The following is a 9,968-nucleotide window of genomic DNA, read 5'->3' on the forward strand; positions in this document are numbered from 1 at the left end:
ATACTACCTGTTCATTTTTATTTAATATTATTAAATTGATTCACTTACAGAACTTACATAGATGTATTTCAAGACAAAATTTCTATAATACCACTAAAATGGAAAACGAGTACCACTTTACATGAATAGAAGGCAATCATAAAATAAGTAAAATGAAATTATAGAATGTTACTAAATACTGAGAAAGGTGACCTGACAAACGCCCTGACCCTGTAGACTGCTCTGTCTTTTGCCAAAAGGGAAATTAGCAAGTGTCCAAAAGGTGTTAAAGACATGTTAGCACCCCAACTGAGACTTTCTCCTTGTTACGTTTGGAGGGATTAAAAGAAAATTGAAAAAAGGGATCAATTTCTCACCAAGTATTTCATTGTTATTTAATGCTGCCTCTGCACACAACCACAAATTATCTCCTTTGCACAAAATGTACTGCCCTTGCCACTCTTTGAGAAACACTATTTTAAACAAATCTCATTTGATAGCTGAGCAAATCGAAGCCCGGAGAGGTAATGGGACTCTCCTAAGGCTTCCTGATTTCCAGCCTGCTCAACTCCCCTGTATTCAATAATATTTTATTACTTTCATTGGATTTATTTTGTGATTACCTTCTAATTAAGGCGAGTGACTCTGTTTTATTTTTTATTTATGGTAATGATATCAAGTTTCCTTTTTAAATAAGCTTTGGTTGCTTTTAAACCATCCCGTTGTTGAGACCAACGTGAAATAAGGCCCTTAGCAATGCCAATGACCCTGTGTTCCCAACACTGATATGGGAGTTGGGGCCGGGAAGTGCTGGGTAAAGAAGGGCAGGGTCCCTGGCAAAGACTTCACCCTTGGGCCTGTGCCCACGGACCTAGGTGAGGACAGGCACTCCTGTTTTCGCGCCCAAAAGGTGCATTCTCCAAGACCACTCTGACCTGCCACACCCTCCTCCCGTGCCTATAAAAACCTCGAGACCCTAGCAGACACAGACACAAACAGCTGGATGTTGAGAGGAACACTGGTAGAAGCAGACACCAGTAGACGCCGGCAGGCCATCTACGGTGGGACAACGCAGAATTCAGCTGGGGGAGGTCGGAGGAGAGTCCGGCTGCTGAGCATCCCGGAAAGGTCACCTTTCCACTCCATCCCCTGCTGGCTCCCCATCCACCTGCTGGGAGCTATCTTCACCCAGTAAAACCTTGTACCCATCATCCAAGCCCACGTGTGATCTGATTTGTCCAGGACACTGGGGCAAGAACCCAGGGTACAGAAAGCCCTCTGTCCTTGTGATAGGGCAGAGGGTCTAACTGAGCTGATTAACACAAGCCGCCTGTGGACGGCTACGCTGAAGGAGCACACTGTACCACACGCCCACTGGGGCTTCGGGAGCTATGAATACTCAACCCTAGATGCTGCCGTGGGGTCGGAGCCCGCGGTCCCCACAACCTGCCCGTCTGCGTGCTCCCTCTAGGGACTTAAGCTGTGGGGCACTGAAGAAGTGAGCCACGCCCCCATCGCACACCCCGAGAGGGAGATTAGGGAACTTTTCCCGTTTCACCACTACCACTTTACCCCCAAGCAAAGGCAGGCACGGGGATTTATACCGTCCTCTACTGCCCCATGCTGGAATCCCCAGATACGCCCCATGATTCAGGTCGTTCCCTCCCCAAGCCCAGAGGGGAGAATAGAAGCTAGGCTAAGTGATTCCTCTAAAGCAGGGTTTCTCAATGTCAGCACTATTGACCTTTGGGACGAGATAATCTAGCAGCTCTGTGGATGCTGAGCAGCATCCCTGGCCTCTACTCCTGAGATGCCAGTAACACCCCTCGCCACACACACAAGTTGTAACAACCAGAAATTTCTCTAGACATTGTCAAGTGTCCCCTGGAAGCAAAGTCACACCTGGTCGAAAACCATGGGTTTACTGATGACTGGCAGGTTCCTATCCCAGCCCTCCAAATTTTCACAATAAACTTTAAATACAGAGCAGTCCTTTGCCACTACAGTTGAGGTAATTTGAGGTCACTTTCTTTTTTCTAAGACCAGAATATTTTCTAAGAAAAAAAAAAAACAATATGAACTCTCCACCAGCCATCAAGTTTACTCTTTTTGGACAATTCATGTACACTCTCCCAGGCAAAGGAAGCTTAAGTGACAGCACCTCCAAGGGGTCCCTTACATTTGCCCACTGCTGGGTCCTCTTAATATTACTGAGAGAGCCAGAAGGTGGCACCTGCTGACGTGGACGTTCCATTTTCTCATAACCCCTTGCACCTTGACTTTAGACATTTAAAACCAGTGCATTTCCATGCCTCATTTTGATATCTGGGCTCCATGCATGGCAATAGTGTCACTGACTAAATGCTGTGCCTGAACAAGTTTGAGCAGGACTTAGTGCCCCAGAAAGCAAATGTGCCATTCTTAAAGGAATTGTTGATGCTAAAAAGTCAAGTCACAAGGGATAGCATGAATGAATGAATGAATGAATGAATGAATGAATGAATGAATGAAAATGTGTACATATTTATCCATTCATGTAATACGAAATTATGGTAAAATGCTACTGTCTTAATTTGGGTTCGTTTTTAAAACAGACTCTGAGACAAGGATTTGGGTGCAAAGAGTTTTTTTGGGGAGTGATCCCAAGAAGCACTGTGAGGGAGTGGGGAAGTCAGACAGAGAATGGAAGATAGCAATCAAGGACATCTTAATGAGCTGGTCACTCCCTGTGGACTGCCGGGGTTTAATCAATCCTTCAGGATACTTCTAGTAGACAATGCAGAATATGCTTCAGAATTGTCCCTCCAAGGGTCAAGGAAGCTGGGGTACTTGTCCTCAAGGATTGAGGAACACTCATGAGGTGTCACTCCTCTGGTGTCTCCTACCTGCTCTGAGAGGTACCAAGCACATTACCATGGTACAAGGACACCCTTAGGCTGGGAGACACTGGAAAGCATCACAGCATATTGGAAATCATCAGAGCATCCAAGAACTGCCGCAGACAATTAAGGCCTAGGGAGTGCGGGCTGGGTACCAACTGCACCTCCCAACAGCATCTGCCTGGAGTAGGCACATGTGGCTGCAAAAACTTTGTGGGGGGATGAAGGAAAGCTCCCACCCCCTAGTTCAGGCTGCAGGTCTCTGGAATTATTTGAACAGCCTTCTAATAGTCTTCCTATTCCCCTTCGTCTGCTCTCCACTTGGCAGCCAAAGTGAGCTTCCTGAAACACAAATCTGATTATTTCACCCTTAAAACTCCTCAGTGCCTGTACGATAAAGTCCAAACCTTTCAACGCTCTAACTTTACTTACCTCTGTGGACTTACTTCTCAGCATTCCCACGTCTTCTCGGATGAACCTGAAGTTCGTAAACAGAGCACTACTAACTCTCAGAAGTATGCCGAACATGGGAGATGGAGAAGACAATGTGATACGATACACTCCCTGCCTTCAGTGATGTCATTGAGAGCTATGATGTGGTCTATGAGGGTTGGGGGGGTGGAGGGCGTGCAGGAAGAACAGGATGGAAACGAAAAATTCCAGTCCTGCATGTACCCAGGAAGCTACCATGGAAGGCACACATTAAGTAGATGTCATCCATATATACAGATTTGGTTATTTTAAGATTAACCCTTTCCTGTCTGGAGTTGGCTAACAGAAAGTCAGGGATGGGAGACAGGGCTGCTAAGTTTGGAAAAAGAATGTCTCCCCGATGTGTGCAACAGGTAGCACAGGGCACTGGGAATAGGGGGGTGTACTGGAGGGAGCCAAGAGGGAAAAATCGAAGTTGCAGGGCTATGTGTTTTTCTCAGCAGCCTTTACAGCCCCAGATGACAGCCTCTGCAGTCAGTATCTGTGGCCCCTCTACAGCCCTCTTGGAACCTTCAGAGCTCGGCAGATGCATAGATCTTCTGCTGATTAGGCTCAGAGGTGGCTGGGCGGCTCCAAGAGGCTAGAAGCAAAGAAAGAGCAGGGAGTGTGGAGGTGGATGGGTCTAATTATGCAGGAGCCATTTTCTGTTTACATAAAAATACCTTGAGTAATCAGCGGTGATGAGCAAGAGGAGCAAAGAGCCTGCCTGAGAGTCTGAGGATGTTATGATCAATTAAATACCATCTTTCCAAATGTTTGCAGAGGGGAATTTTAAGGTGGAACTGATTTTAATTTGACAGAGAAAACCTGAGGCGCTTTTCCTTGGGGCTCCAAAATGCATGCATATTGGTCTAGCCTGTGTCACTTGCTTCACTAAGAGTATATATTCCCTTCCTGTATATTTTTCCCTACCCCTATATTTTCAGGATGAGCAAACAAAACAGAAGAAGCCCTCTTAAAATGATGAGTGCCTACTCTGTGCCAAGTGTTTTGCAAATATTATTTCTAACCTTTGAAAACCCCATAAAGGTGGGTGTTACTATTAACTCCACTTTATGAGTAAGGAAACTGAGACATCAAGAGGGGAAGCAACTTGCAAAATGGAGGTCTAGAGTCAGTTTCACAGCTATGTAAAGTTGGTATAACTTCCATGTATCTATTTCCAAAGCCAGGCAGGGATGGGGATCACTACTATCCCACAGGACAGAAGCAGAGCTTGGAGCAAGTATAAGAAGGTCCCGGACTCTGCCTCCAGCTTCACTGTAAGGTTAGGCTGAACTAGATGATAAAAAGCCCCTCAAAACTCCTGCAATCTTTGCTTGTCGGTGGATTTGGCCATGGCCTCATTGATTATGAGAAGTCGACACACCTGGCAATAGAGCAAGGTGGAGAGTATGTGCATTTTGGAATCAGATGGGTCCCATTTGCAAGCTGAGTGGCCTGGAGCAAGTTGTTCAACCTCTCTGAGCTCCAATTTTCACACGTATGAATGGGAGGTAATTTTTTTTTCCTGAATAATTAGTGCAAGATTCAGTGTGATGATGTCCATTAGGTGTCTGGCACAGAGTGGGTATTTGTCAAAGTTTATGCACCTTCCTGTTTCTTCTCCATCATTCTTCCCAGGTCAACCCCAAGATTGAAGTCCTAATCACGCAGTAATACCTGCTTCATGGAGCTGCACTGTGTTCGGAATGCATGCAGGTCTGTGAACCTAGCATAGACACATACATAGCTCATAGAGCACAATGAATAGTAACACCTATAATAAGAATTATTCTAATTATCACTGTTTAAAAATATACCCCTATCATCCAAGGATAATCCCTGTTCACATTTTCCAATATATCCTTGCAGACATACAGAGTGAGAGATACCATGTTACACATATTCTCTTCCTTACTTCACCCACTTAATTTGCATTATGAATCTTTTCCTGTCTATAAATATGCAGCTACATCGTTGCTTTAAGAAAACCTGGCCTGGCGCGGTGGCTCACGCCTGTAATCTCAGCACTTTGGGAGGCCGAGGTGGGCAGATCATTTGAAGTCAGGAGCTCAAGACCAGCCTGGCCAACATGGCGAAACCCTGTCTCTACTAAATGCAAAAAAATTAGCCAGGCGTGGTGGAGCACGCCTGTAATCCCAGCTACTTGGGAGGCTGAGACAGGAGAATCTCTTGAACCCGGGAGGTAGAGGTTACAGTGAGCCAAGATCGTGCCATTGCACTCCAGCCTGGGCGACGAGCAAAAATCCATCCCCCCCCACAAAAAAATAAGAAGAAACTCTATAGTATTCTGGTATATTTACAAATCCAAACCTTTGTTGTTGGACATTTAGGTTTATATTCTTTTTGCTCTTGTAAAGAAAGCTGCAATAAACATCCCTATAGCTAAGCACATTTTTCTTTGTATTCATCAAAGACATTGTTTTAATACCCAGAATACGGGAATGTCGTAATTTATTTATTTATCTATTCATTTATTTAAAGCAGTGTCCTACTGCTGGATATTTAGATTATATACAATTTTTTTGGCTTTCATAAATAATAATATGAATGCCTAAATACCACATCTTTATATCTTATCTGATTATTTCCTTGGGATAAATTCTTAAGAAGGGGAAAGAATGGGATCAGAAGAAATTTACATTTTTAAGGCTCTTGACACCGGTAAAATCACCGCTGGAAAGGATTAAGGGAGTTTATTCACTCACCATCTTACCCAGTCGCTTGTATTCATTCAACAAACATTTTCTTTGTTAGGAGGGGCTTCTAACCTTCTTTCTCCTCAGCACAGTCATGCAGTGATACAATTGGGACCCGGCTAGATTTGTACTGGGGGGTCTGGTTCTACTCCTCTTTAGCCTGTGTGATTTTTGGCAAGTCACTTCACTTCCCCGAGGCCCTGCTACTACCGGCTCACCAGCCTCCAGGTTTATTGTGATGATCACGTGAGACGCTAGATTTGAGAGGCCTTTAAGGGCTGAACAAACAGAAGGGATTTATTGCTAACACAAAGCGAATTTCTCATACAGTATTCTCATTATTCTGCTTTTGCACAGAACTTTAGGTTTGCCTTGAGACTTTTTATTAGGTTTCCTTAACTGTCCCCTGCTATGGTTACCAAGACACAGATCGACCATAATTTTTTAGGGAGGAAACGGGTCCAGAGAGACACGGTGGCTTTCTCTAGGCGCCATGAGCCTCAGGACTGCTACCGAGCCCTTTGTCAGGCTGCTCTCTGGGCTGTATTTCCTTTTTCTGTATCAGCAAGATAAAAATGGCTATTACCCCAAAAAGATGCAGTTGTATTCATAATGAATCTGATGGTGCCAGCAATTCAAAACATAAAGGCAATTTACCATTTAGTGCTTTGTAACCAAATAAAATGCAGTGACCCTTTCTTTCTCTTTCCAGAAGATTTGGAATCTTCTCTGAGGGTTGATAAAGACAAGAGGGAGGAAATAAGATTGTAGATTCCTTGAGCATTCAGATCACTACTTATTTCTATATGCAGCAGAACATCTAATACAGAATGAGGCCCTCTGCAGAGGCAGCAACTGAGCCATAGAATAGGCATTCATCTCAAAGCTTAAAAGCTAGGCTTAAATCACAGTAGATCACTTACTATCTGATCAATTAACACATAACTTATTAGTTGCCTACTAGGTGTCAGACATCGCACTAGGTGCTGTGCAACTTTGAGCAAATTAGTTCACCTCTCTGAGCCTTTGTTTCTTCTCCTGGATAATTACTGGAGAATCTGGAGAAAGGCCTGGTCACACAGTAGCAGTTCAATGATAAATGACACAGCAACACTTCTTTGTTCAAATGTGTAATTGTGCATGATTTATGGAGACACCCATGAGGTGTGTCCCAAAAACTTTGACAAAGGGAAGTGTAACTGCCCTCCTAGAGTAACTCTTCAAAGCATATAAATAAGGCAGGGTCAATAATTCATGTCACACATGCCTCTGTCATCCTTCCCTCACCCACAGCAGACATTGCTAATCAAACATGTCGATCTTTGCTGAAATCCTTCTAAAGGAATTCCAGCCAGTTAAAACCAACAGAACAGGGTTGACTAATGTGATGACTAGCCAATCCCAGATTTAGTCCATCAGAGCACAATTATTTTCAATCATTATCCTCAGGTAATTTTCTTCCTGTAGTTTCTAAAACACAATGCTCCTTTAAAGACAATGTTATAGAAGTACCATTTCCTCTGCACTGAAGGTCATCAAAACAACCCATTTAAAAGTGACCTTGGAACCCATGGGCTACAGAAGTAGCTTCTTATACATATCAGGAAATGCCACATACCCCTCAAGTTGGAAATCACCCAAAATTGGGTTTACAAAGGACAGGGGTTTTGTTTCAGCTCAATCCAAGTGTCCTTATGTTCTACCCTTCCTCTTCTCCTCTACAGAATGTGCTCAGTCTCATGTGAAATTAGCCTTCTCTGCTAGATGTTTGACCTCAGACAAGTTGCTTAACCTCTGTGCCTCAGTTTCCTCAACTGTAAAATGGAGCAATTAACAGTACCTGCCTCATAGGGTTGACAAGACACCAGATGAGATACTATGTGGAACGTGCTGGCCCATGGCATCTGCTCAGTAAGCTCTAATTATTAGCTATTATTATTAAGCACTTACCAAGTGCTAGGCTTCACTGAGCATTAACTGTGTCTTGAAAACAATCCTATGAGGTAGGTTTTGTGTTATTAAAATTTTTAAACAAATTGTTGTTGATTGATTTGCACAAGCATATGGTGTTTGTTGATAGCAAAACATTTAATGATAAGGTGGTTTTGTTCCCATGCCCACACGATCTGGAAGTCACAGCCCAGTGATAGAAGAATACTATGTGGTAGATATGACAACGTTAATTGTACGTGGCTTTAAACAGGTGGTGCAACAATTATGTGGCAGAGTCAAGATTTGAACTTGTATTGTTTCGGTTCCATGCACCATGAGGTGCATCGTCCCTTTTTCACTACTCTCCCCCTCCACCCACCCCCTCGACACTTTATTAGGAAACAAAGACACAAACAAACATTAAGATAAACAAAGCCAGCGTGTGTGCTGTTATTGTGTGCCAGGTAATCTCTTATATGTTTACTTCCCTGACTTACGTGACTGTCACAACAGCCCTGTGAGATATGCATTGTTAGTATTCCCATTCTCCAGGAATCCTAGAGACACTCCGAGGACTAAATGAAATAATGGCACCTGAAAGCAGCATTTTTGGCTTAAAGCCCCTCCTGCCACTCACTAGCTGGGGAAATGTAGGTCAGTTACAGACCCTCTGTTTCTTTATCTTAAAGAGTAGTTAGCTCCACCTCACAGGATTGTCATTCATTCATTTGTTCACTAAACACTCATTGAACATCTAATGCAAAAAATTGTGCTGTGTACTGGATCTATACCGGAAACCAAAATGGGCATCACAGCTGGACATGGTGGCTCATCCCTGTAATCCCAGCGCTTTGGGAGGCCAGAGTGGGAGGATCACTTGAGCCCAGGAGCTTCAGACCAGTCTGGGCAACATAGTGAAGCCCCATCTCCCTAAAATATAAAAAATTAGCCAGGTGGCCAGACGTGGTGGCTCATGCCTGTAATTCCAGCAACTTGGGAGGCCGAGGCGGATGGATCACGTGAGGTTGGCAGTTTGAGACCAGCCTGACCAACATGGAAAAACCCCATCTGTACTAAAAATACAAAATTAGCTGAACATGGTGGCACATACCTGTAATCCCAGCTACGTGGGAACCTGAGGCAGGAGAATCACTCACACCCGGGAGGCAGAGGTTGTGGTGAGCCGAGATCACAGCATTGCACTCCAGCCAGGGCAACAAGAGCGAAACTCTGTCTCAAAAATAAATAAATAAATAAAATTTTAAAAAAAAAGTAGCCAGGTGTGGTAGCACACACCTCTAGTCTCAGCTACTCGAGAGGCTGATGCAGGAGGATCACTTGAGCCTGGGAGGTCAAGGCTGCAGTGAGCCATGATCACACCACTACAATCTGGGCAACAGAACAAAACCTTGTCTCAAAAATCTAAAATAAAAAAAAAAAAACAAGCATCACCCCTGATCTTAGGGAGATTCCTGTCTAGGATTAAATGAGATTATTTCTATGTAAAACTCACAGCACAGAGCCTGGCAAACAAAACATGCTCCATACCAGTTCACATTATTACTAGCATTATTTCTATGGCCCAGTTGGGATTTGAACAAAAGTCTTTCTGACTCCAAAATCTTTTCCATAAAGATAGCGTTTTGTAGGGGGCCCGCTGAGGTAGGAATAGAAGGGAACTTGAGGATGTTCAGAACAGACTTCAAATGCTAGATTTTTAATACATAGAGCAGCAATCTGCTGTATATATTATACTTCCAAAGCATTCTTAGATCTTCTCATTCTCTTTCTCATCATCCACCCCAGCCTGATGTGCACATGTCTCTCCATTTCCGTAAACACACCCCTCTCCATGGGAATAAATTTATTTCTCCCTTGAACGTGGACCCCGCGTGTTTGATTTGCCTGGAAAGGTGCGGAAACTACCCAGACATAGAGCTAATGGGATGTGACAGAACTCACAGCTTCTCCAGGCCTGGAAGGA

This window comes from Macaca mulatta, chromosome 11, assembly GCF_049350105.2.
Source record: "Macaca mulatta isolate MMU2019108-1 chromosome 11, T2T-MMU8v2.0, whole genome shotgun sequence".
Taxonomy (NCBI): domain Eukaryota; kingdom Metazoa; phylum Chordata; class Mammalia; order Primates; family Cercopithecidae; genus Macaca; species Macaca mulatta.